Source organism: Carassius gibelio, chromosome A21 (assembly GCF_023724105.1).
Source record: "Carassius gibelio isolate Cgi1373 ecotype wild population from Czech Republic chromosome A21, carGib1.2-hapl.c, whole genome shotgun sequence".
Lineage (NCBI taxonomy): Eukaryota > Metazoa > Chordata > Actinopteri > Cypriniformes > Cyprinidae > Carassius > Carassius gibelio.
In genome coordinates, this window is record NC_068391.1 from 22,851,954 (window position 1) to 22,879,764 (window position 27,811).

Genomic DNA, 27,811 nt, shown 5'->3' on the forward strand with positions numbered 1-27,811 from the left:
AGCTAATCTATTTTCAAGAATCCCCCGCAAAGTCCCTCTGTTAAAAAAAAGGCATGTGCAGAAGAGGTTACAATTTGCCAAAGAACACATCAACTGGCCTAAAGAGAAATGGAGGAACATTTTGTGGACTGATGAGAGTAAAATTGTTCTTTTTGGGTCCAAGGGCCACAGGCAGTTTGTGAGACGACCCCCAAACTCTGAATTCAAGCCACAGTACACAGTGAAGACAGTGAAGCATGGAGGTGCAAGCATCATGATATGGGCATGTTTCTCCTACTATGGTGTTGGGCCTATTTATCGCATACCAGGGATCATGGATCAGTTTGCATATGTTAAAATACTTGAAGAGGTCATGTTGCCCTATGCTGAAGAGGACATGCCCTTGAAATGGTTGTTTCAACAAGACAATGACCCAAAACACACTAGTAAACGGGCAAAGTCTTGGTTCCAAACCAACAAAATTAATGTTACGGAGTGGCCAGCCCAATCTCCAGACCTTAATCCAATTGAGAACTTGTGGGATGATATCAAAAATGCTGTTTCTGAAGCAAAACCAAGAAATGTGAATGAATTGTAGAATGTTGTTAAAGAATCATGGAGTGGAATAACAGCTGAGAGGTGCCACAAGTTGGTTGACTCCATGCCACACAGATGTCAAGCAGTTTTAAAAAACTGTGGTCATACAACTAAATATTAGTTTAGTGATTCACAGGATTGCTAAATCCCAGAAAAAAAAATGTTTGTACAAAATAGTTTTGAGTTTGTACAGTCAAAGGTAGACACTGCTATTTTTTTGAACACACCCCTTTCAACTAATTGCCCAATTGCACAGCCTTAAGAGCGTGCATATCATGAATGCTGGGTCTCATTTGTTTTCTGAGAATCTACTGAACCTACTGGTAACTTGTTTGCCACGTAGCAATAAAAAATATACTAAAAACCTTGATTATTCTGGTTAGTCACATTGTACTGCTATTATTTTGAACAATACTGTATATATATATATATATATATATATATATATATATATATATATATATATATATAGAGAGAGAGAGAGAGAGAGAGAGAGGGCGCTCTATGCTGGTCAGTGCTCCTATAGTCTACACTGAAAGCATAGAGCGCCCTCTCGCGGCTGTAGACGGTAATGTTTTCTCTTGGTTCTTGGTTCTAAATAAATGCGACTTATAGTCCAGTGCGACTTATATGTTTTTTTCCTCATCATGACGTATTTTTTGACTGATGTATCTTATACTCATGTGCGACTTATTAGTCGGTATATATCATTGCTTTTTTTGTTGTTTTTGATTGCTTCCATTGTCCTCATTTGAAAGTAGCTTTGGAAAAAAGTGTCTGCTAAATGACTAAATGTAAATATTGTCAGAAAGCCTATTCAGGAACTAGGAACTGAAGTTCAATTCACGTTTCCTAGAGGGACACTTTATTACCGTTACCTGCCAGTGAAGATCGCTGTCTGTCTTTGTTTATGCTGCTGCTATGTTCCTGTAATGTGTTCATATAATACAAGTAAGTCCGAACAATATTGTATCCAATAGTCATATGTTATGCATGCTTTTGCTATTTCTGATGTTTATACTGTTCGTGGTGTCCCGTTTTATCGGTTATTTGCGGCCGCGATTTGCCGCGATTGTTTTGCTGAGTCATATATATTGTCAGCTTCATGTAGCCTTCACGAAAGTATTTACTTATATAATTATGTATACAAGCGGGCATTTCTCAGTCCCTTATTGTGTTGTTGTTGATCATATTATCACTTACAGACATTTCTGTAAATTATATTTGGGTTACAAATGCATATTTGCTGTTAAATACCATTGTGGTGCTATGCTATTATATTATGTCAGTAGATGTTATAGGCAATTTATACATTTGTTAATAGTGAGTAATTTGTAATTATTTTCCTTTGTTTCTTTGTAGAACACATCTAAATTCATAGCAGATGCATATATTGGATTAAATAAATGTCTCAATCTAAAGACTTCTCCTGCTCTCCTGATTCTCTGACCGGAATCTGGTCCATACTTGGCCGCCTCAACCAGTTGTAATTTGAATGTAGTAAGGTTTACTACATTAGTTTGGTCCTTCGAGCCGGATTGAGAGTAACATCAAACCAGTATGGACCCAACAGTAAGTGACACAGAGACAATGGAAAGACCTCGCCGCAGGACAAATCTTCCGCCTCACCTGGATGATTATGAGGTTGGCTACCGGCCTACAGAGGACCATCCTCCTAAAGTTTCTACTCCCTGTCCCAGTCAACGTAGAAGCAGCTCGAGGAAAACGTCCCACAGCAGTACCAGCTCTCATTCTAGGACCAGCAGGTGTTCCATTACCTCCACTGGCGTTTATCTTCCACCAGAACTCTCTAATGTCCAGACTGCTGTTTTAGAGGAGAAGATTAAGCAGAGACAGTTTGACAGTCTCCGGCAGCAGGTACAGGAGGACTCACTCGCTGACATGGAATATCAGCGGCTGCAGACACAAGCAAAGGAAGCTCAGCGCATTCAGGAAGAGGCTCTCGCTTTGTCCAAGCATCTAGAGAGACAGCGCAAGCTGCAACAAGCAGAGACAGAACTTGAGGTAGCAAAACTTGTATCTACCATGCTCATTGAAGACTCTGGTTCAGCCACTCCTGTGCCTCCAGGCTCACCAGCCAGCCCTTTGCCTCCACCTCAACCTAATCAGAGTAGTCCAGCCATGAGTCCACAGTCTCCCTCGTTGTCTCAACAGCTCTTTACTCAGTCACCAGCCGTGACATCATCTGTACACCCTTCCTCAGGTGATCAGATCATGCTGGACGACACATCACAGCTGTCATTCAGGCCACAGGCGCCGACACTACCTACCACTGAAACCGTGACTGTTTCTCTTCCTAAACCATTCCACTTGCCACAAGCAGTTTCATCACCAGTCTCTACAGTATCTCAGACTGCCCCTATAACTGCGCCATTACGCACAGTGATGTCAGCATCGTATGCGGTACCTCAGCCTTCCTCATTAGCCACAGTTATGTCCACTGCTGCACACTCCATGAATATGTCCATGCCGTCTATGCCACAGCTGTCTACAAGTCCATATGTGATACATCAATCATTGAACCCTCCAGTGAGCACACATCATCTGCAACCTCCAGTTACTAGCCAGCATGCATCAGCTATGCCACCTAATGCTAACTTTGCTCAGCGACCCTCATTCCAGCACTTCCCCCAAACACAGTCTGCATACCCTGGTACAGAGCTACTATATGCCTCAGCTTATGGCATCCCACAGCCTAAGCTACCAGTGTTTGAAAGTGGTAATGAGAGTGACTTTGCCCTGTTAAAATTGGCATTGGACAATTTGTTAAGTCATCACAGCTATCTCAGTGAGCAGTACAAATACCACGTCCTGTTAAGCCATTTGAAGCTTCCCAGTGCTCAGCAGCTAGCTAAAGCCTACATGTATCATTCGCATCCATATTCAGCTGCACTGCAAGCGCTTCAGGATAAGTATGGGCAGTCAAGACAACTTGTGCAGTCCGAGCTAGGTGCCATCATGAACAGTCCGCCACTTAAGACTGGGCGATGCTAATGCTTTTGACTCCTTTGCCTTATCAGTTCAATCATTGGTGGGCATGTTGAGGACTCTTGAAGGTCAGAATGGTTTCGAGCTCTTGTGTGGCTCTCATGTGGATCGTCTGCTCAGCAAGTTGCCGGCTGCCTATCGTGATAGCTTTGTTGAATACTGCCTGAGTAAGGGTATTCTCCAGACAGGCACAGACAAAACCTATACACTCCCCGATCTGGCTACTTGGTTAGAGATTAAGTCCCAGGCTAAACGCATTTCCAACCGAGCAGCAGCCTTGTTTCAGAGCGACTTACCCAAGTCCTATGGTAAACCTACAACATCTACTCGTCCCAAGGAGCGATTTACACCTGTTCTCTTGACCAGTGAGAGAGCCATGAAAGGTCCTGATGCTGCAGCACAGAAATCTAGCTCAAAGCCAAAGCCCAGGCCATATTGTCCTCATTGTGATAGCAGGGAGCATTACCTCAATGCCTGTGACCAGTTTAAGAAACTAACTACAGCTCAAATTATCACTTGGATTAAAGAGGGTAAGCGCTGCTGGAGGTGTGGCCGAACTCATGCAGTGGAGGTCTGCAACCTCAAGCGAACATGTGGCGTTTGTAAAGAGTTACATCTCACAGTTCTCCATGATTCTGTTGATGATACTTCCAGGGCTGTTCTCATGGTCAGTTTGCCACCTACCAGGATTTACCTTGATCATCCAAACCATTCACCCAAGGTCATGCTGAAAGTGGTTAAAGTCCTTCTACACAATGGTCAACAAACTATGGAAACTCATGCAGTTCTTGATGACGGGTCAGAGAGAACATTAGTGCTTCAGCCGGTGGTGCAGCAGCTTAAATTATCTGGTACCCCTGAATTTGCTCCCGTTACAGACAATCCACCAGTGTCACACTGAACTTGCAGGATCATCTGTGTCCTTTGAGGTGTCTTCAGTATCCAAGCCTGAGAGGAAGTTTGCTATACACAATGCATTCACTGCTACGGACCTGTGTCTAGCAGAACACAACTACCCAGTGGCTGCTCTCCAGAAGGCCTATCGACACCTGCAGGACCTGCCACTGCCTCCTATGGACAGAGTGAAACCACTGCTGCTTATTGGGTCAGACATGCCTCATCTCCTGACACCTGTTCAGCCCATATGCAAAGGCCCAGTAGGGGGACCCATTGCTGTTCATACACAACTTGGATGGTCTCTCCAAGGCCCGATGAGTCCCATGCAGCCCTCAAGGGGAAATCAGCAGTGCCTCCACATAATGACATCTCCAAACCGTGATGACCTGATTCAACATGTGGAAAGACTCTGGCAAGTTGATACACTCCCATACAATACTAAGGTGATTACACGGTCCAAACAGGACAAAGAGGCTTACACCTTGCTTCAAAATGCCACTATAAGAGTGACAGTGGACCATGTACAACGATATGCTACCCCATTGCTGAGAAAAACCCCCCTGAGCTTACTCCATGCAGACCAAACTGCGGTTCTCCCCATTTTACGCCGCACAGAGCGCAGACTGTCACGGGATCCAGAAAAGGCTAAAGTTTACTGCAGTGAGATCCGTAAGTTAGAGTCAGCGGGTTATGTGGCAAAGATAAGTGCAGAGGAAGCGGATCAAAGTACAGAGTCTTGGTTCATTCCGCACCACATGGTGCACCACAATGGTAAAGACAGAATTGTTTTCAACTGCTCCTTCCAACATCAAGGACAGTCTTTGAATGATCAGCTGCTGCCAGGGCCAACTTTGGGACCATCCTTACTAGGTGTCCTCCTGAGATTCCGCCAGCACACTGTTGCTATCAGTGGGGACATCAAAGGTATGTTCCACCAAGTCCGCTTGCTGCCTGGGGACAAACCAATACTGCGTTTCCTTTGGAGAGACATGAACAGGGAAGCAGAACCTGAGATATACGAGTGGCAAGTGCTTCCATTTGGCACTACATGCAGCCCCTGTTGTGCCATCCATGCCCTCCAACAACATGTCCAAGGGCACAAAGATGATATGGCTGACTTAGTTGATATTGTGGAACATTCATTCTGTGTCGACAACTGCCTTCACAGTGTACCAACGACAAGTGAGGCTAAAGAGAAAGTGGATGGGCTGCGCCAGATCCTTTCTGAAGGGGGCTTTGAGATTAGACAGTGGGCATGCAATGTGCCATCTGTAACCCAACACCTACCTCCAGAGGCCAGGTCTGCAAACAGTGAGCGCTGGTTAACACAAAGCAGCATGGATCTTCAGGAACTCACTCTTGGTCTGCGGTGGGATTGCATAAGTGACACTCTGGGGTACAACTTGCGTTCTGTGGAGACTGCTGAGCCTACAATGAGGAATATATATAAAACATTGGCAAGTCAGTATGACCCTTTGGGGTTCATTATCCCATTCACTACCAGGGCCAAAGTCATTATTCAAGACCTCTGGAAGCACAATCTTGGTTGGGACGACCCCATAGAGCTGTTGCATTTGAGAGAAAGTTGGCTTACCTGGGTAGGAGAGCTCCCAATTCTTCCCAAGTTGCAGTTCCCTCGAGCATACACCCCAGTCTCTGCCGACAACCCATCAGCCACCCGAGAGCTTCATGTCTTTAGTGATGCATCGGAAAGGGCCTACGGTTCAGTGGCATACCTACGCACCACAGATGATCAAGGACAGGTTACTCTTACCTTTGTCTTGGCCAGGTCTAGAGTAGCACCTCGCAAATGCCTGTCAATACCTCGTTTGGAGCTCTGTGCTGCCCTTACCGGCGCACAGTTGGGCAAGGTGATCCAAACGGAGTTGACCATACCTGTCCACAAAGTCACTTTCTGGTCTGACTCTACCACTGTGTTGTACTGGTTGACATCTGAATCATGCCGCTACAAAGTGTTTGTAGGGACACGTGTGGCAGAGATACAGACTTTAACAGAGATGTCTGAATGGAGGTACGTGGACTCAAATCACAACCCAGCCGACCACATCACACGAGGTCTTAGACTGACAGAATTAACAGGCACTCATCAGGTCCAGCCTTCCTGAATCAGTCACCTGATAAGTGGCCGTCAATGCCCAAAACTGAAGAAGAGCCTGACTGCAATGAATTAAAGAAATCTGCCTTTATTGGCGCTGTTTCATCACTTAGACATTCTCTTCCAGATCCAAGCCAATTCCACTCATGGCAAGAGCTCGTCCAGGCCACTGTTAGATCCCTGCATGGGGCGGCTACCACTGACACTGACCATCCTACAGAGGCTTCTGAATATATTGAAGCTGAAAAGCTACTTCTTGCACAGGCTCAAATGGACTCCTTCCCTACTGATGTTAGACATTTAAAGGTCGGACATCCTGTTCCACAAACCAGTCGCTTAGGCTCACTTGCCCCTGAATATGATAACGGCACTGGTCTCATTAGAGTGGGCGGACGGCTACGGCGTGCTAGTGACCTTGACCCAGAGGCCATACAACCCAATTGTATTAGACCCTAGCCATCCTATCACCAAGCTGTTAATTAAGGAGACAGATCAACGACTCCTTCACCCTGGCTCAGAAAGGGTTCTAGCAGAGCTGCGCCGCCAGTATTGGATACTTCGAGGCCGAGAAGCAGTTCGTAAACACCAGCACAGCTGTCGAGACTGTCAGTACTGGCGCGCCAAACCTCAAATCCCACGTCTGGCAGATCTTCCTCCCTGCAGATTAAATCTGTATAAGCCCCCCTTCTATTCTACTGGCGTCGACTGCTTTGGCCCATTCGCAGTCAAAATTGGGCGCCGTCAAGAGAAAAGGTGGGGGATTATTTACAAATGCTTAACGACACGTTGTGTGCATCTGGATCTGTTGGAGCATATGGACAGTGATGCTTTTCTGCTCTCCCTGCGCCATTTCATAGCCCGACGCGGTAAGCCTATGGAGCTGTTGTGCGACAATGGCACCAACTTCGTTGGAGGTGATCGGGAGTTACGGGAATCCTTTGAAGCCATGTCACCAAAGCTACAGGAACAGCTGGCAGAGCAGAAAATTTGGTTTCGCCATAACCCCCCAAATGCTCCTCACTTTGGGGGAACCTGGGAGCGTGAAATAAAATCAGTTAAGGCAGCACTCCGTGTGATCCTCAGAGAGCAGTCGGTGCCGGAACCAGTACTGCAAACCCTTCTGGTAGAAATTGAAAGCATCCTAAACTCCAAGCCCCTCGGCTATGTATCCTCGGATATTGCGGATGTGGACCCTGTGACTCCAAATCTACTACTTATGGGTCATCGAGATGCATCGCTGCCTCAGGTCTTGTATGACTCTAACAACCTGCTTGGAAAACGAAGGTGGAGACATAGCCAAGTGCTGGCTGATTGTTTCTGGGCTGCCTTTATCCGCCGATACCTCCCAGACATGCAGGGACGTCAAAAGTGGACCGCCGAGGGCAGGGAACTGACAGTAGGGCAGGTCGTACTTGTTGCAGATCCACAACTACCACGCTCACTCTGGCCTGTAGGAACCATAACAGAGACCTTACCTGGAGCTGATGGTAGAATTCGTGTTGTCAGAGTCCAGGTTAAAGACAAAACTTACACTCGTCCAGTTGTGCGATTAATCCCTCTTCCTCATCTTGAGGATAATGACACGAGCACCCCCGATAGACTTTCTTAAAGTGTTTAATTATCTTGCCAGATAATTGGGGCGGCTGTGTCAGAAAGCCTATTCAGGAACTAGGAACCGAAGTTCAATTCACGTTTCCTAGAGGGACACTTTATTACCGTTACCTGCCAGTGAAGATCGCTGTCTGTCTTTGTTTATGCTGCTGCTATGTTCCTGTAATGTGTTCATATAATACAAGTAAGTCCGAACAATATTGTATCCAATAGTCATATGTTATGCATGCTTTTGCTATTTCTGATGTTTATACTGTTCGCGGTGTCCCGTTTTATCGGTTATTTGCGGCCGCGATTTGCCGCGATTGTTTTGCTGAGTCATATATATTGTCAGCTTCATGTAGCCTTCACGAAAGTATTTACTTATATAATTATGTATACAAGCGGGCATTTCTCAGTCCCTTATTGTGTTGTTGTTGATCATATTATCACTTACAGACATTTCTGTAAATTATATTTGGGTTACAAATGCATATTTGCTGTTAAATACCATTGTGGTGCTATGCTATTATATTATGTCAGTAGATGTTATAGGCAATTTATACATTTGTTAATAGTGAGTAATTTGTAATTATTTTCCTTTGTTTCTTTGTAGAACACATCTAAATTCATAGCAGATGCATATATTGGATTAAATAAATGTCTCAATCTAAAGACTTCTCCTGCTCTCCTGATTCTCTGACCGGAATCTGGTCCATACTTGGCCGCCTCAACCAGTTGTAATTTGAATGTAGTAAGGTTTACTACAAATATATTATAGTCTAGATGGAAATAGGGGTCCACGTGCACCCCCCGGCTTTTTTTATGCCACCTGATTTTTTTAAATCCTTAAAGTGTTTATTTTCATAATCTGCCAGGTGCCAAGCTGAAATAATGTCCCAAAGGGTTCTTTTTTAACCCTTTGCTGCACCCGACCGGAACCCGAAAAATCTAAAAATGATATAGAAAGTGGCATAACATTAGAAGTAAACAACATACAGAGACAAATGAACACATTTTCCCATACAATTCTGACCCCAGGAATTTAATGGAATGGTTATTTTTGACATTTGATTACATATTGACCTTATTTCTGGACAAAAATAGCAAAAAATTGCCAAAGATGTGTAGAGGATCAACTATTTTTTCGTTTTCTCAACCACATAGGGTGATTTTTTTTCCCACAACATATTATTTCTTTATCATTCAAGTGTCTATTTTGAGATTAAATTGGGTGCCAAGCTGAAATAATGTCCAAAATGCTTTATTGTTAACCCTTTGCACCAAACCTGAAAAATCTAAATATGATTTAAAGTGGCATAACTTATGTAAACAACTAACAGAGACAAATGTACACATTTTTCAATACAATTCTGACCCCAGAAATTGTTATTTGTCATGTTTTATAACATCTTGACCATCTGTGGTCAAAAAGAGCAAAAAAAGTTCATTTGACAGCCTGAAATAGGATTTATTTTAACCTTATTTTCAATATAAAAGTAATTGTGGATGGATTTTTTTTACTTTTTATAACAGTCTTGGGCATGTCAAAGATTAGTAGCAACATTGGCTTTGATGCATTTTTAGTTTTTGTGCAGCATTAGATTTAATTATTTTCTCCCTAATTTGTTGTTGGTGCCTGTTTTTGCCCCATTGACTTCCATCATAATGACATTTTTATAATGGCATTATAATGGCATGTAATCATGCATTCTTGATTGTTTGTTGTTTTTCACTTTTGGGAAAAGGTAAAATTTGTTAATTTTACAGTTGATCACTAGGTGGGACCTTTAACCATTTAAATAGGCCTGTGCAAAAAAAGCTTAGTTTCTGATATATATACATACACACACACATACACACTCAATATAATATGCTGTTATACTCCATATAGCTTCATATACAAGTCAGAAACTAAGCTTTTTTTGCACAGGCCTATCTAAAGGGTTAATGGTCCCACCTAGTGATCAACTGTAAAATTAACAAATTTTACCTCTTCCCAAAAGGGAAAACCACAATCAAGAATGCATGATTACATGGTGTCATGGCTTTGCAATCAAAAAATGTCGTTATAATGGAAGTCGATGGCGCAAAAACAGCCACCAACAACAAATTAGGGAGAAAAATTTTAAATCTGATGCTGCACAAAAACTAACAATGCATCAAAGCCAATCTTGTTACTAATCTTTGACATGCCCAAGACTGTGATAAAAGGTAAAAAAAAATATCAGGCCACAATCACTTTTTATATTGAAAATATGTAATTTTGTCTGTTTTTTTTCCAAATCAGTGACACAATTTATGAACTTCGTAATTAAAAAGGTAAAATCTTGGAATTTTTTAAAAAAATTGGTAGTTTTGATCAGGACTGAGGTTGATTAATAGATTTATGCAAATAAAATTGTTATTAAAAAAATATTTATCTGATACATTTTTACAGCAGTTTAATTTAGAGGATGTTTTCATCCATGAACATCCCGAAAGGTTAGTGAATTTGCCCACAGTGTACCGTTGAGTTTTTGAAAAATTCCAAAGCATTTTCCCAAAATATTAGTCAAAATAAGATGTCACCAAAAATCATTCCATTAGCTCAAACACAGAGAAAGTTGTGGCCAAAATAAGACTCAACTTTACCTCCTAGTGGACGAAAATGTCCCCAACAACGCACAAGGGTTAAAATAGTTTTACTTTTGAAGTTAACAAAACAAAGCAAATTAACTTATATTTTAATAAATAAATAAATAACTACAGAAAAAATCCAAAAAGGTCCAAAAAGTTGACTGAGCATTAACTGCAAGTTTTTTTTAATTTTGGGGCTTTGCAGTTGGCAGTTGGTGGTCGCGGTTCGTACCTGCAGATCGCCATCTCCCACTGCTCTCTCTTTTGGAAAAATTTCAGTAAGCATTTGAAACTATAAATAAGATATACCTTTGTAGTCATAACTTAAAGTGATTTTTCAACAGTTTTTACTATAATCACAGGCTTTCGGAAATCGAAGCTGAATTCTTGACTAGCAGTGTTGGTAGCTTAGTTGGCAACTACTAGCTAAAGTTTTTTTTTTTCCTTTTTTTCAGGCTCAATACTTCATATATACTTACCAAGGGGAAAATTAAACATTGTTACACAGCTCAAGTGCCTCCAAAGAGGATTCGTTCCCTAACACGTATTTTACATGTCTCAATTCTGAGTATGGTAATTTTACAACACTCAACACATGCAGGTGGGGAGGGCAAGCAAGAAGCTATCATATCTACACAGTATATGAGATATGAGACTCTGTAAAGACGTCAGTTCACCATACCACATGAGGGATATTTGTGAACAGGTTCCACTGAAATTAGAGGACTTGTCTTTGGATACAATTGGCTATCACCAATACTGCTATAAAAGCTTTACAGGGAAAATACACTCACCTAAAGGATTATTAGGAACACCATACTGACACTGTGTTTGACCCCCTTTCGCATTCAGAACTGCCTTAATTATACATGGCATTGACTCAACAAGGTGCTGAAAGCATTCTATAGAAATGTTGGCCCATATTGATAGGATAGCATCTTGCAGTTGATGGAGATTTGTGCGATGCACATCTAGGGCACGAAGCTCCCGTTCCACCACATCCCAAAGATGCTCTATTGGATTGAGATCTGGTGACTGTGGGGGCCATTTTAGTACAGTGAACTCATTGTCATGTTCAAGAAACCAATTTGAAATGATTCAAGCTTTGTGACATGGTGCATTATCCTGCTGGAAGTAGCCATCGGAGGATGGGTACATGGTGGTCATAAAGGGATGGACATGGTCAGAAACAATGTTCAGGTAGGCCGTGGCATTTAAACGATGCCCAACTGACACTAAGGGGCCTAAAGTGTGCCAAGAAAACATCCTACACACCAGTACACCACCACCAGCCAGCCCAGTGGTAACAAGGCATGATGGATCCATGTTCTCATTCTGTTTACGCCAAATTCTGACTCTACAATCTGAATGTCTCAACAGAAATCGAGACTCATCAGACCAGGTAACATTTTTCCAGTCTTCAACTGTCCAATTTTGGTGAGCTCATGCAAATGTAGCCTCTTTTTCCTATTTGTAGTGGAGATGAGTGGTACCCGGTGGGGTCTTCCGCTGTTGTAGCCCATCTGACTCAAGGTTGTGTGTGTCGTGGCTTCACAAATGCTTTGCTGCATACCTCGGTTGTAACGAGTGGTTATTTCAGTCAAAGTTGCTCTTCTATCAGCTTGAATCAGTCGGCCCATTCTCCTCTGACCTCTAGCATCAACAAGGCATTTTCGCCCACAGGACTGCCACATACTGGAAGTTTTTCCCTTTTCCAAATCCAAGTAACTGAGCAGATTGTGAATTACTCAGACCAGCCCATCTGGCACCAACAACCAATGCCACGCTCAAAATTGCTTAAATCACCTTTCTTTCCCATTCTGAAATTCAGTATGGAGTTCAGGAGATTGTCTTGACCAGGACCACACCCCTTAATGCATTGAAGCAACTGCCATGTGATTGGTTGATTAGATAATTGCATTAATGAGAAATTGAACAGGTGTACCTAATAATCCTTTAGGTGAGTGTAGATTGTTTACAAGTGTCAAAGGCTTCTATATCTGGTGAATCATTATCATTGAAAAGGGACTCTCTGCACTATTGTCAAATCACTGTCTGCTCAATCTGAAGGAGCTGCAAGAAGGTGTTCCTTCTTGTTTCCCAATCAGTGCATTTTCTGTGACAAAGCAAAATCCAAGTTCAAGGGCAAGACTGAAGAGCTTACAAAGTTTCAGAGTTGGAAACAATAGGAACCAGGCTGGAAAGTTATTGAACCTAGGGCACAGGAATTAAAGAAAGAGGCTCTTTATCGCAAGGTGCAGGGCAAGGAGCCATGTGTAATGGAAGCTAAGTATCATTCATCATGCAGAAACAACTTCAACACAGAGTACCAAACCCATGAGCGTGGAAGGGAGAGAGTAGAAAAGGCAGCAGACAACATTGACAGCCTGCAGGCCCAGAAGATAGCAGCACATAACAAGTCATGTTGTGTGGTAAAGGATTACATTCTTAGGAATGTGATTGAATGCAAAGAGGTTGTCCAGCTAAGATCCATGTGCAACTTGTACATGAAGACACTGGAAAATCAAGGATTTCCTAATCCTGAATACCGCAGTGAGAAATTGGCAAGACGGTTACAGGGAGAAAAATACATCTCTCATGAACTCACATTCTCCAAGGTGCAACAACATGAGTGTATTAAGTCGAACCTCATATACAGCTCAGCATTACTGTAGATGAAGCAGTTGGATGTGCATACAAACTTGGAACAGCTGACCAACTTTGAGAAGCAGCACTCACACTGTAAACATAATCAAAGCTTCAAAAAAGCACAAAAAACGGGACCTTTAATACTTTCCCCTTAAAAGCATACTACCGCATGTGTAGCCACATGACTTTGCCCCATTCAGTCAGTGGCATAAAAGCAAAACACGGAGGTGAGCGCCAGTTCAACACATAGTGATGGCGCGCGAGCGGTGAGCCTTGCGTCTTCACTAAACTTTGTCAGTTGTTTTTGTTTCATAGTTTGGACATTCAAGCGATTAGAGCTCTTATGTTCACGCAGCGGCATTGTGGCAAGAACACTCATATAAACAGCTGTGAAGATCGCATGCACAGAGGAACGCAAAAACTAGTTTATCTCTTACACCGAGCAACAATCTATATGAAATGTTACGAACATAGATAAAATAACTGCTGATAGTGAGCTATGATGTAAGATTGCGTTTTCAATAGGAAAAAATATCCCACCTTTACTAGTCGATCTCAACCGTCTGGCTGAGGCCAGTCTAAAAAGATGCTCAGGACAGTTGACAGAATGCTTCTGCGTGTCATCATGAAGAGTATCATTTTCACGTGTTATTAAGCCTTTAACCCACTTTAACCATTCAAAAAACTTTAAAGCATTCAAACACAAGACGCGGAAAAGCTGAACTGAGCAGCTGCCCAGCAAACATTGATCCGACGACGTCAAGTGCCCGGCCAAAAATAGTCGCGGTAGGACGGCATAAATCGGTAGAAATATGTAACTTTTCCTAAAAATGCATTTAGATACATTTGTAAACGTCTATAGTTCTCTGGGGTTGCATGTATAATTGTTACTTTGACTTTTAGCTTTGTGTAGTTCAATATTTACCCGTGCGTTACACGTCCATCATGACCCTCTATGAAATCCTTGTGAAATAAGCAAAAGCTGTGCTTACACCTTGATTAATTGAGGTTTTAAAGAGGTTGTGAACAGACGTCCACTGACGTCTTTTACACGTCTCGTCATGGTTTGTGAAAAGACGTCCAAGCAAGACTGACAGGATAAATTTTTTTTGTACAAAGTAAATATATTTACTTTATCTTGTTTAAATAAATGATAATCACAAAGAGCCCAGTGTGGTTGCAAAGCAATGCTGCAATTTAGTCATTATTTCAACCTGTTTTATGTATTTGTTGTTATTATTTTTATGGAATCTATGCATATGTAAAACAGATATATACCCGATCACAATTTCGGTCTGAGTTAGATGTAATTGCCAAAACGGTGCTGTCAAGATGTAGACACAAAACATACTAATATATTTTGTGATATTACAAAATCCCCGATTATCTCGCGAGATCTCACTTTCTTCCGGAAGTTCCCTTTGAGCAGGCAACCACGAGGAGAGGAAAGGACTCGAAAAGGACTCTTGGAGGGAGATGTATCGATATATATTATATAAAATCTACTGTTGGGTAAGTACATATTGTATTATTTGGTTAACGTGCTTGAGTTTTACTTGTTTGACACATAGGAACCGAGAGAAATTATGCCCACATTTTCAACTGAAATTCACGGAGTATGGTTAAAATTAGCTAACGTTAGAAGGCTAAAAAGTTACTTATATTGATGTAATTTTTATTGGTATGCTTTAATGAATTATTCAGGGGACATCACAGCCCTCCTGTCTTATCAGAAATGTCCTGTTCACTTTCTCACACTTACACACCCAGTTAAGGATGTTTCTCAAGGGCATCACATTGAAGCATAACACCTTTTGTACAATAAAAATACAATCTAATGCATGTTGATTACCTTTCTTATAATGTTTCATTCATGATTCAATTATCTTGGTCCAAGGTTTTTTTTTTTTTTTTTTAGCTGTATATATAACAAAGATATTTTGAAAATAAGTGCATGTCATTTATCTAAAAAAAAAATTATCTTATTTTAAAAAGAAATATATTCTCTTCCCTCAGATGCTGTGAAGAAGTGGAGACTCTGAAGGGGATGCAGCAATGGCAGAACACCTGAAGCTCACTCCAGGAAGAGATGGGGGTGGAGGTTACAAGAAATGAGCCAAACAACTGTAATGTGTTTAAGGGATAGTTCACCCAAAAATGAAAATAGTCTCACCCTCATGTTACGATCATAATCATTTTTCCTACAATGGCAGTTAATGGATTGTGAGATCTGCTTGGTTACAAACATTCTTCCAAATATCTTTGTGTTTATAAGACGTAAGTGTAAGTCAATGACAAGATTAATAAAGACATGATAAAAAGAAACCATCTTTTAACATTCTAGTAGAAAACAGGTGCACGCATTCTCAGAAATGTAATATTTGAATTCATGCCGGTTCTATAAAGCTTAAAAACATTTACACCACTTTGATTTTATAAATAGCAATGATTTCAAACATATTTTATGATGAGGGTCTTATGTTTTATTATTTTTCTTGTCATATGACAACAATGGCTCCTGCAAGGTGTTTATTTCATATTTTATTACCATTTTCTAAACTATAGCAAATAAACTGATAATGTGAGAAATGTTGAAGGTGTCTGAATAAATTTTGGTTTGACTATGTTTAATTTTTACAGTGCTATTTTACATTTAATTATTCGGTTTATGTACCTGGACACTTACAAACTTGAAAAAACTTAAACACTGTGTAAATACCACAAACAAATAAACAGAACAAACAACCAAAATTAAACACTTTCAAACAGGGCCCACTGGTACAACCAGTACCGGGGCCCTGCTAACCCCAGCTACGGCCCTGCTTACAGTGCAAACCTTGTCAGTGAACTATGAGGGCAAAAAAACAAAACAGATACAAAATAATCGTTCATTAATCGTAATCGAGGTAAAATGTTCAATTAATCAAGGTTTTGATTTTAGGCCATAATCGTCCAGCCCTATATTTAGTTATTATTTAAAAACATTTTACTTACCAAGATTAAGCAAGGCCAACGTGTTTTTGTGGAGGAAAATGATTGAATCCACTGTATATGGCTTCAGCGCGTTCCTGCGCTCACTGATGGTGCGTCCAGCGATATAACCCTCTGGCTCATTATTCGAGGATTCTCATTATAAACAAGGTCAAAACTTTTCCAAACCTCAGACTTTGCTTTAGTTGCTGGTGCTACCAAAACGTAATCGTCAAAGGCAAGCCTCCGTTCCAACTACTCAGCATACATTTTCGCATCTTTCTCGTGCTAATCGAAACACATTACATGACCGCTCATTTACCGCCAGAGATGTATAAAGTACTAGAGACCCATACTTGAGTAAAAGTACAAGTGCTCTATCAAAAAAGTGACTTGAGTAGAAGTTGAAGTGCTCTTTAAGGACCACACTTAAGTAGAAGTACTAAAGTATTCAACATTTTTTGTACTTAAGTATTGCAAGTAGTCTATTTTAAAATTTACTACTCAAGTACTGAAAGTAAAAGTAGAAGTGTGTTATGTAGCTATTAAAGAAAGTAGTCAAAAGTTTGAACATATTGTTTTTACTATTTCAGATGATGAAAGGACAATCACAATTCCTTTGACTGTAACTTCTTGTAAACAAAAAAATGGTTACTAGGGTTAGTTAGCCCAATTTGCAAAATGATGTCATTAATAACTTACCCTCATGTTGTTTCAAACCCCTAAGACATCAGAGGGTCATTTAGAATTTTTTGAAGCATCGAAAATACATTTTGGTCCAAAAATAGCAAAAACTACGACTTTATTCAGCATTGTCTTCTCTTCCGTGTCTGTTGTAAGACAGTTAAAAACAAAGCAGTTTGTGATATCCGGTTCGCGAACGAATCATTCGATGTAACCTGGTCTTTTTGAAACAGTCCACCAAATCGAATTGAATCGTTTTAAACAGTTCGCGTCTCCAATACGCATTAATCCACAGATTAATTAAGCTGTTGACTTGTTTAATGTGTCTGACACTCCCTCTGAGTTAAAACAAACCAATATCCCGGAGTAATTCATTTACTCAAACAGTACACTGACTGAACTGCTATGAAGAGAGAACTGTAGATGAACACCGAGCCGAGCCAGATAATGACTCGTTCACGAGTCAAGAACCGTTTCTGCCAGACGCGTCCGATTCGTGAACCGAGGAGCTGATGATACTGCGCATGTGTGATTTAGCGTGAAGCAAACCGACACACAGAGCGTCTGAACCGAACTGATTATTTTGGTGATTGATTCTGAACTGATTCTGTGTTAATGTTATGAGCCCAGGTGCAGTAAACGCCAATGACGCCATTGCATCGAGCGCAAAAGAATCGGTGAACTGTTTTCTTCAACTGGTTTATTGAATCGAACTGTCAGAAAGAACTAACGTTACTGGTCATCCGAGAACCGATGCAACCGGTTCTTGACTCGTGAACGAGTCATTATCTGGCTCGGCTCGGTGTTCATTTCTCTCTTCACAGCAGTTTAGTCAGCACACGCAGTCTTCTTAATCGCTTGATTCGCTCAATGATGTGGCAGCTTCATCAAACCTGCCATCTACAGTTCTGGCAGTGGTTTGTAATGGAATGATTCGTAACATTATTATAATTGTAACGAGTAACGATGCAGCACATAAAAAAATATCGGAGTAAAAGTATTAAACTCAGCGAAAATTTGTACCGAAGTAAAAGTGGAAGTAGGAGAAAAAAAATAATACTCCAGTAAAGTACAGATACCGCCTTTTAGTACTTAAGTACAGTAGTGAAGTAGTTCTACTTTGTTACTATACATCTCTGTTTACCGCACAAGCCTGAGCCCGACCCAAGCCCGTGTAAAATTATATAAATAAAGCCTCTAAATGAAGTCCGATTGGGTTCGGGCAAAGATCTTAAGCTCTATTTTCTATACTCGATTCTCGATTCAAGTCAATGAATATAGATTTAATACAAATACTATATGTATAAATAAGAACAGTGAACATAAGTTTACAATTGGGTAATTAATAAAAAGAAATTAAGAGCCACAAACCTGTATATTAAACTCTTTTATTTTAGGTACACTTGGGTACATTAAAACAGAACCCATCTCTAATTTTCAAATGCATACAATTATGTTAAATAAATACAAGTTTGATGCAAGATGAAAGATGCTTTTTTCTTGTCAACAACACTATCGTCGTAGTCTTGCTTACGAAATCTATAATGCTTCCCTACCTCTGACTTTTTATGTGAAGGTGGCATCAACGTCGACAAAGCACCTGGAAACCTTTTAAGCCAGTGGTTCTCAACCTTTTTTTCCAGCGGGCCGCATTATGGTCCAAGTACAAGTCTCGCGGGCCGCACGCACATTACGTCACCAAACCAACCTGATTTATAATATTATAGCCTAAATATTATGATATCTAATCAATTAGATTCATTGAAGTAAATAAATAATTCTACTACACCTGATTCTGTCGGGAGCTGAACAATTTTGTCAAATTTGGCTCGACGTAGTAACAGCACAATGAAATTGCGATTGTAAAGCATGTGTTATACTTTCCGCATGAGCAATCCGGACGCAGACATGGCCAGTGCTGACACGGACTTCTTCCATTTATACTTCTGAAAGCGCACGCTGATGGTCCACTCTGCAACAAACATGTGAACAAACAATTGCCCAGAATCATTGCACAAAGCTGTCTTTATATTCTTTATTGACGGATTGCACAGGTTCGATTGGCAATGGGCTTCTTCACACTGCCTGAACAGATGCAGTCTGTAAGACGTGCACGGGAGCATGACTTGACGCATGACATTGGAGAAAATGTGCGTTCCCAAATGTAGCCTATGTTGACCCAAATATGGAAAGCACTTTCGAATTTAATAATATGAGGTTCTCTTCAGAGATGTTTGCCACATTTCTTCAATTAAGGATGATTGCTGCATAGTATATGGTGTTTTTAATTTTCTTGAACTTCTTTAAGTGAGTTGCAAAAGTTTTGTGTGTGTGTGTTCAGCATATGGTGGGCCGCATTTGAATTTGTGACGGGCCGCGGGTTGAGAACCACTGCTTTAAACTGAATAAATGAATGACAGGCTCGTTGTTAACAACGCACAAGGCACATAAGAGGGTGACATCTTGTGGAGAAGATTTGTAATTAGATTTACGCCAATCTTACGTTCAATGTCTGTGGAAATAAATATGGAAAAAATAGATTCATGGCCTTTGAGAATCAATTTTGAATCGACCACATTTTAAAAAATGATTAATCGAAAAATTTATTTTTTTACCCAGCCCTACTTGTCATAATCTGAGTTTATAATTTGTAAATAAATAATTGCTAAATTCAAAACAGAAATAGGCGCTGTGACCGTCACTGACAATACAATTTCCCGGTGCATTCAATGATGTCACTAAACGGTGACGCCACAACAAACATCGTTCACAAGTTTCTGCATGGACCTAACTAGGGCACAGGTTCTCAAGCCCTGGGACAAAATGGTATGCTTTAAGGAAAATGTATAGCCTATATAAGTTCATGGAAAGAAAAGGATGGCAATGTGCATTCTGTTTGTTTGCTTTATTTTACTCGTGAACGAGTCAGTCTTTTGTTCGTCATCTGGCTCGGCTCGGTGTTCATCTTCAGTTCTCTCTTCACAGTAGTTCAGTCAGTGTACTGTTTGAGTAAATTAATTACTCCGGGATAGTGGTTTGTTTTAACTCAAACGGAGTGTCCGCCACATTAAAAAAGCTAACAGCTTAAGTGGATTGATGCATATTGGAGACGTGAACCGTTTAAAATGATTCAGTTCTGGTTCAAATAGATCCTGTTACATCGAATGATTCGTTCGTGAACTAGATATCACAAACTGCTTTGTTTTGAACTCTCTCTCACAACAGACACGGAAGAGAAGACAGTGCTGAATAAAGTCATAGTTTTGGCTATTTTTGGACCAAAATGTATTTTCAATGCTTCAAAATTATATATATATATATATATATATATATATATATATATATATATATATATATATATATATATATATATATATATATATATATATATATATACGGATAAAAAGCTAAATGTTTTCATTTCATTTTGGTTCATTCTTGATCACAAGCATGATGCTGCCACCACCATGCTTCACTGTTGGGACTGTATTGGACAGGTGATGAGCAGTGCCTGGTTTGTTTTCTCCACACAAACTGCTTAGAATTAAGGCCAAAGGGTTCTATCTGTGTCTTATCAGACCAGAGTCCTTCAGCTGTTTTTTTAACAAACTCCATGCAGGCTTTCATGTGTCTTGCAATGAGGAGAGGCTTCCATTGGGCCACACAGGGCTGCAGTGATGGTTGACTTTCTACAACTTTCTCCCATCTCCCGACTGCATCTCTGGAGCTCAGCCACAGTGATCTTTGGGTTTTTCTTTAAATCTCACACCAAGGCTCTTCTCCCCCGATAGCTCAGTTTGGCCAGATGGCCAGCTCTAGGAAAGGTTCTGGTCATCCCAAACGTCTTCCATTTAAGAATTATGGAGGCCACTGTGCTCTTAGGAACCTTAAGTGCAGCAGTATTTTTTTGTAACCTTAGCCAGATCTGTCTGTGCCTTGCCAGAATTCTATCTCTGAGCTCTTTGACCTTTGACCTCATGATTCTCATTTGCTCTGACATGCACTGTGAGCTGTAAGGTCTTATATAGACCGGTGTGTGGCTTTCCTAATCAAGTCCAATCAGTATAATCAAACACAGCTGATTATGAAGGTGTAGAACCATCAAGGATGATCAGAAGAAATGGACAGCACCTAAGTTAAATATATGAGTGTCACAGCAAAGGGTCTGAATACTTAGGACCATGTGATATTTAAGTTTTTCTTTTTAATAAATGTGCAAAAATGTCAACAATTCTGTGTTTTAGTGTCAATATGGGGTGCTGTGTGTACATTAATGAGAAAAAGAAAATGAACTTTTAGCAAATGGCTGCAATATAACAAAGAGTGAAAAGTTTAATGGGGTCTGAATACTTTCCGTACCCACTGTGTGTCTGTGTGTGTATATATAAATATATAAATATATATATATATATATATATATATATATATATATATATATAAATATAAATATTTATATTTTTATATATACACACACAGACACATTTATATTTATATATATATATATATATATATATATATATATATATATATATATATATAAATATTTATATATTTATATATACACACACAGACACACAGTGGGTAAGGAAAGTATTCAGACCCCATTAAACTTTTTTAAGAAAGTATAATTCATTTTAAAATGGATTAAAAAATAAATGTGTAAAATAAATATACATATACTTCAGATGACAAAGTATTTCTCACAAATAAATAGATAAAAAAGAAATATTGCTACAAGTGTGACTGCATCATATGATAATTATCAATTATTAATAATATTAATAATGTTCATCGTCTGACTGACTACATCTTGTATTAATTTTTCTAAAAATCCTGTCACACGCGCACAAACTGACAGTCACCACTTATAAGCTACTACTAAATATAGTAAAAAAACATCATTTTCTATAAAGCTTTGTAACGATTTGTATTGTAAAAAACGCTATACAAATAAACTTGAATTGAATTTAATTTAATTTAATTTAATAAAAAATATAATTAAAAAGTAAGTAAACAGTGTAACCAACAGTGCAGTCAGTATTCTGGGAAGTTTGTGTGCATTGGGAATCTTATTTTTCAAATAAAGCCAAGGTAACACTCATTTTACCTACAGCACACAGTGAAAGTGACATAAACATGAAAGTAGGCAAATGCATAAAGCACAGCATAATTTGAAATCACGAGTTTAAAGTTTAAAGCATTCAATTCACACAGACCAACTGTCACACAGAGAATATTTCATCATGCTGGATACAAACACACTTCACAAGATCTGACAGCTAGATTCGACTAAGTTTGCAAGGTCTGTGAAATTAAATATTCATTAGTCATTCAAAGATTTGTTTAAGTGATATACATGCGTATTTGCTAAATGCTGATGGCAAATGAGAAAGTTTTATAATATTTGACTTTCTATTACTAATATTATAAAAGCAATCGTTAATACTTTTTGTATACATTAATTCCTTTGTTTAACCATTCTAACTGATTATTAGACAGACTTTTCGTATTAGACAGAACTGTTAACAACGACAGTAAACAAGAGGGACAGTGTGCACAAACGTTTAGGAGCTGCCTATTGGTCTATTGTGGCATCAAAATAATGATGTCTCAGATGCATCAGCCAAGCAGAAAATCTTATCGGCCGATTGCGATATTTGAAAAATGCAAATATCGGCAGATATATCAGCCTTGGTGATATATCGGTCGACCACTATTATATATATATATATATATATATATATATATATATATATATATATATATATATACACACACATTATATATATATATATATATACACACACACACACACACACACACACGTAATGTCTGTTACATTGACATATGAGAACTTCCCATCACATCTGATACTCTGTCAAAAAATGGAAGTATACTCTTAGTCTTTTACATTTTAAGGATGTCTGATTAAAATGTCACAACTTGCAGCACAGAAACAATATGATGTGTGCGTGAGATAAGAGCAAGTGACATCTCAGTTTAGTACAGAATGTTATTGATTTCTGAGCTCTACAGATCTGAGACACCATAGAGCTATAATATCTTTATAGAAAATGATCTTGTAATATTGTAACCACCTAAGGTAAAATTTTGCTAAATAATTAAAAAAATATATTTAATGGCAACATGAAAGTGAAAGATTCTTTACTCTCTGTCAACCTATTAAAGTAATGTATTGCCATTATGTAATAATGCAAGAGTCTGTCTGTCTATCTATCTATATAGCCATCCATCCATCGCCATTCCAGTTAAAACGTATTAATATGTTGAAACGACCGGATTAATATAGAGTATACATCAAGCATTATGCATGTTTTGATAATGTACAACTGATTGATTTATACTCCAGAACTGCCACACAACACCAAGAACAACTTTTTGTAACATTATGATATGATCTGAGGCTCAGTGATACAAAATAAAATAATGGGGGCAGGGGGGTAATATTCTGTGATAGACAACCCAGCACAATTATTGTGGCAAAGTAAATCATGGGGAGGGAGCAGGGCTGTGCAATATGGGGAAAAAGTTAAGCTTCAGCTCAACACTGTCAATAATGTGCAGCACAGTATGAGTATCATTACCCTGCTGAAAAATAAAAAAATAAAAAGATAAATAAATCATAAGTTTTAGTTTCCATAATTTTTTTTTCAGCAGACAAGATTATAATAGCATAACTAATTTTATAGAATTAACTTAGTTACTGAATTTAGCTCAATTTTTATAGCATTGCGCTATCAAGCCAAAGGTTGGGGGTTCGATTCCCCGGGAACACATGATAGTTAAAAATTGATAGCCTATCTGCTAAATGCATACCTTTAAAAGTTCTGCTAAATGCATAACTATTTATTTTTTATATAAATAAAGAGCTGTATTTCTTTAGTCAATTATTAACCCTTAAAGACCTAGAACATTTTTGGGGCGCCTGACACAAACTATGCAGCATAGGCAATAGTAAAAACAATTGCACAAATTGTCTTCAACAAAACAGTGCAAAAGCAGTGCAAAAGATTCACAAACTACACAAAATGAGTGAGAAATATTCAGAGTGCAACAGAAAAAAAAACAGTCCAAACTATCTTCTTGAACTATATATTTTTTATAATTATTTTATTATAATAGACATAATATAAATAAAACATCTGTTGGCTGTAATATGTGTCAGAATTGATTTTACCGGGACATCGCCTAGCGACCCAAGACAAGACATAAATTCCAGTGCTTTATCAGATATGTACTACTGTTTCATCCTTGGTTTTGGTTTGTTTTATGTCAAAGTTCTCTGTCGTGTTTTTTTTTTTTTTTCAGAGAGTTTTCTCATGCAAATGTGTTAGTTTGTGTTTGTATCCACGCACTCGCGACAGACTTCCCTTTCACTTTGTGTTCGTTCATATTTCAAAAGCAATATGTTAAGTAGTAGTTCAAAAGACTACTTATTGGTTGAATATGGTACAGCTTGAACCAATCCGGGCTTGGGGGTGGGACTACGCGTCAACAATCATTTCTGTTTGGCTCAGAGGAACGAAAGCATTGGTTTCTTCTGACAAATCAATGTTGTCAAAATATGATGACGTGATAACGTGCACTACTGCGCCTCTGAATATCCAAATGAGATAAATAGGATAGGATATCTCCTATCTCGATGCAGGTTGCGAATGTGCCTCAAGCCTCGTCCATACTGCCAGATGCACTCGTGGAGATTTGCAGTGCAGGGCCGTGTGAGAATATAACCGAGCATTACAAAACGGGCTGCGTGAGTACTGCAAGTGTGAACGGCTCGTCCATGACGTGGGATTCGTGCCGTGTGGGGAAGAGAGGGGCGAGTATGAGAAGAATTCAGAGACACAGGCTGTGTGTGCGGTCTTCTGAATTGGGAATAGTGCACTTCACTACTTACTCTATTGGTAAGTAGTGAAGTGAAGTGAAGTGACATTCAGCCAAGTATGGTTACCCATACTCAGAATTTGTGCTCTGCATTTAACCCATCCGAAGTGCACACACACAGAGCAGTGTACACACACACACACACACACACACTGTGAACACACACCCGGAGCAGTGGGCAGCCATTTATGCTGCGGCGCCCAGGGAGCAGTTGGGGGTTCGATGCCTTGCTCAAGGGCACCTAAGTCGTGGTATTGAAGGTGGAGAGAGAACTGTACATGCACTCCCCCCACCCACAATTCCTGCCGGCCCGGGACTCGAACTCACAACCTTTCGATTGGGAGTCAGACTCTCTAACCATTAGGCCACGACTTCCCAAAGAAAAGACTGTCACTGAAGGCTGAAAGTCATGCATATGCTCTGGAACAGAGTAATATCACGTCCACATCGCAGGCTTTTGCGATTAGCAAATCGCAATGTTTCAAATCGCGATTTCGATTCAATTTTGATTAATCGCACAGCCCTAGGAGGGAGTGATATTCTGTAAGAGACAACCCATCACAATTATTGTGGCAGCTTTCTTTGACTCAGTATTACTTTATAACTACAGGTTTTTATGACATCAAGGCTCCATTGAGAAAGGTTTCAGAATGAGGTTTTCTTACCTTCTGGGCTGGGATCGGTGGTCATCTTCCCCACTGCCAGACTCCTTTAAAATAAATAAATAAAAGGAAACAGATTTATTAGTAGTATTGATCTGTAGCATAATAGCATTCTACCTCTGGTTGTAACACTCAGTCTAAACTATACAATGAAAATGCACTGTAAAATTGAGCATAAAATCTATTTTTATTGTAGGGGTCTTAAAAAAAAATGTGTTCATGCAGAGACAGAGCATCCACTAAACTTGAGTGTTGCATTTTAACTAAACAAGGTTACCTTTAGTTGAAGTTAATGTTGTATTTCTGCTTCAAAATATTTGTAATTTCATAAAAATTAAATTAAGCTCAAACACTGATTGATAGATGCCCTGCAGTATTGCTGTCATTCTCTGTTGATAACCCCTACTTAATAAAAACTTTAACTAGAAAAAAAAGTTTGTTGAGACAAACTTTAAAGGGGGGGGTGAAATGCTCGCTTTCACTCAATATCCTGTTAATCTTGAGTACCCATAGAGTAGTACTGCATCCTTCATAACTCCAAAAAGTCTTTAGTTTTATTATACTTATAAGAGAAAGATAGTCTGTACCGTTTTTTCCCGGAAAAACACGAGCGGCTGGAGGCGTGACGTGTGGGCGGAGCTAAAGAATCACGAGCAAGGTGTACATGTGTAAAGTGCAGTTTGATGCCAACATCGCATGTTGTTTACTTGATGTGCTTATGCGCCGATAGTTAAATTAACAACACAGAGATATTTGAAGCGGTTTTACTCACCCCCTGCGGTTCCAACACACGATCGTGACACTTTTCCGTTGGGACTGCATTATCCCTTAAGAAATAAACGATATGCAAATCCGGCGTCAAACTGGGGCTTGTTTGTAAAACAAGCATCTTCGATATGCAGGTAACAAACAAAAACACTCTGTAAAAATAAACTCCATCCACTGGTCCCTTAATGCTGTTGTTTTTTTTGGTAATCTGTGCAGGGTTGTCTTGCCCTGGCAACCAAAAACACACTTCTTTTGTGACATTTTTCTCTCTCGCTTTGATCAGTGAATGTCTCTGCCCTGCTCTATGGGAGCGCGTGCTCTTCCGGGAGAAGTGCCCTTAGGACCCATATAAGGAAATTCCGCTCCATCTAACGTCACACAGACCCATACTCGAAAAAAACTTTCCGAAACGTGACAAACTGGAAGGTCCATGTTTATCATGGGAATCAAACTCTTTAATGGTGTAAAAAACTCAGTATGCATGAAATAGCATTTCACCCCCCCCCCCCTTTAAGTTGGCTTGAGAAAGCCTGACCAGAAAGTTTGAAGAAGTTTAAAGTTAGAAGTTTAAAGTAGTTTGAAGTTTAAAGTAGTTTAAAGTTAGATTGATAGATTATTTAAAAGAAAGATTTATTAGTTAGAAAGAATGATAGATAGATTAGTTAGAATGATAGGTTAGTTCAAATGAAAGATATTTTATTTAATATTTCTTTTAGCATGTTGCTAGCTTTTGACGCTAGCATGCGACTAGCATGTCGCCAGCATGTTTCTAGCATGATTAGCATGTTGCTAGCATGTTTCTAGCATGATTAGCATGCGACTAGCATGTTTCCAGCCTGATTAGCATGTCGCTAGCATGTTTTTCGCATGATTAGCATATGACTAGCATTTTTCTAGCATAATTAACATGTTGCTAGCATTATTAGCATGTTTGCTAGCATGTTTCTAGCATGACTAACATGTCATTAACATGCTTCTAGCATGATTAACATTCGACTAGCATGTTTAACATGTTTATTAGATTCTGTACCCACACAATTACTGAAAGAGTTGTTACCTGTAGCCGAAGAACCGTTTCTCAATAGAGCCCGACTGATAAATCGGCAGGCCAATATTACTGGCCGATATGAGCTAATTGCATTTAAATCGGCATCGGCGTTTATAACGGCCGATGAAACATGAGAAACAGAGTCTCATGCTTCACTCATGTTATGAGTGTTGCATAGTTTGCCCACCAGAGGGAGCTCTGCAACTCCCCAGTTGACAACGGCGTCAGAAATCCACTACAGAAGAAAGCTATCAGCCGAGCCAAGGAGATGTACTCTTTTGACGGTGAGTCTGTCATTCGTCATGTGAAATGATTGTA

General features: G+C 39.6%; 1 pseudogene; it reads right to left on the reverse strand.

The window, feature by feature from the left end:
• Positions 1–27,811, reverse strand: part of LOC127941387 (uncharacterized) — a 122,841-nt pseudogene that overhangs the window by 56,569 nt on the left and 38,461 nt on the right.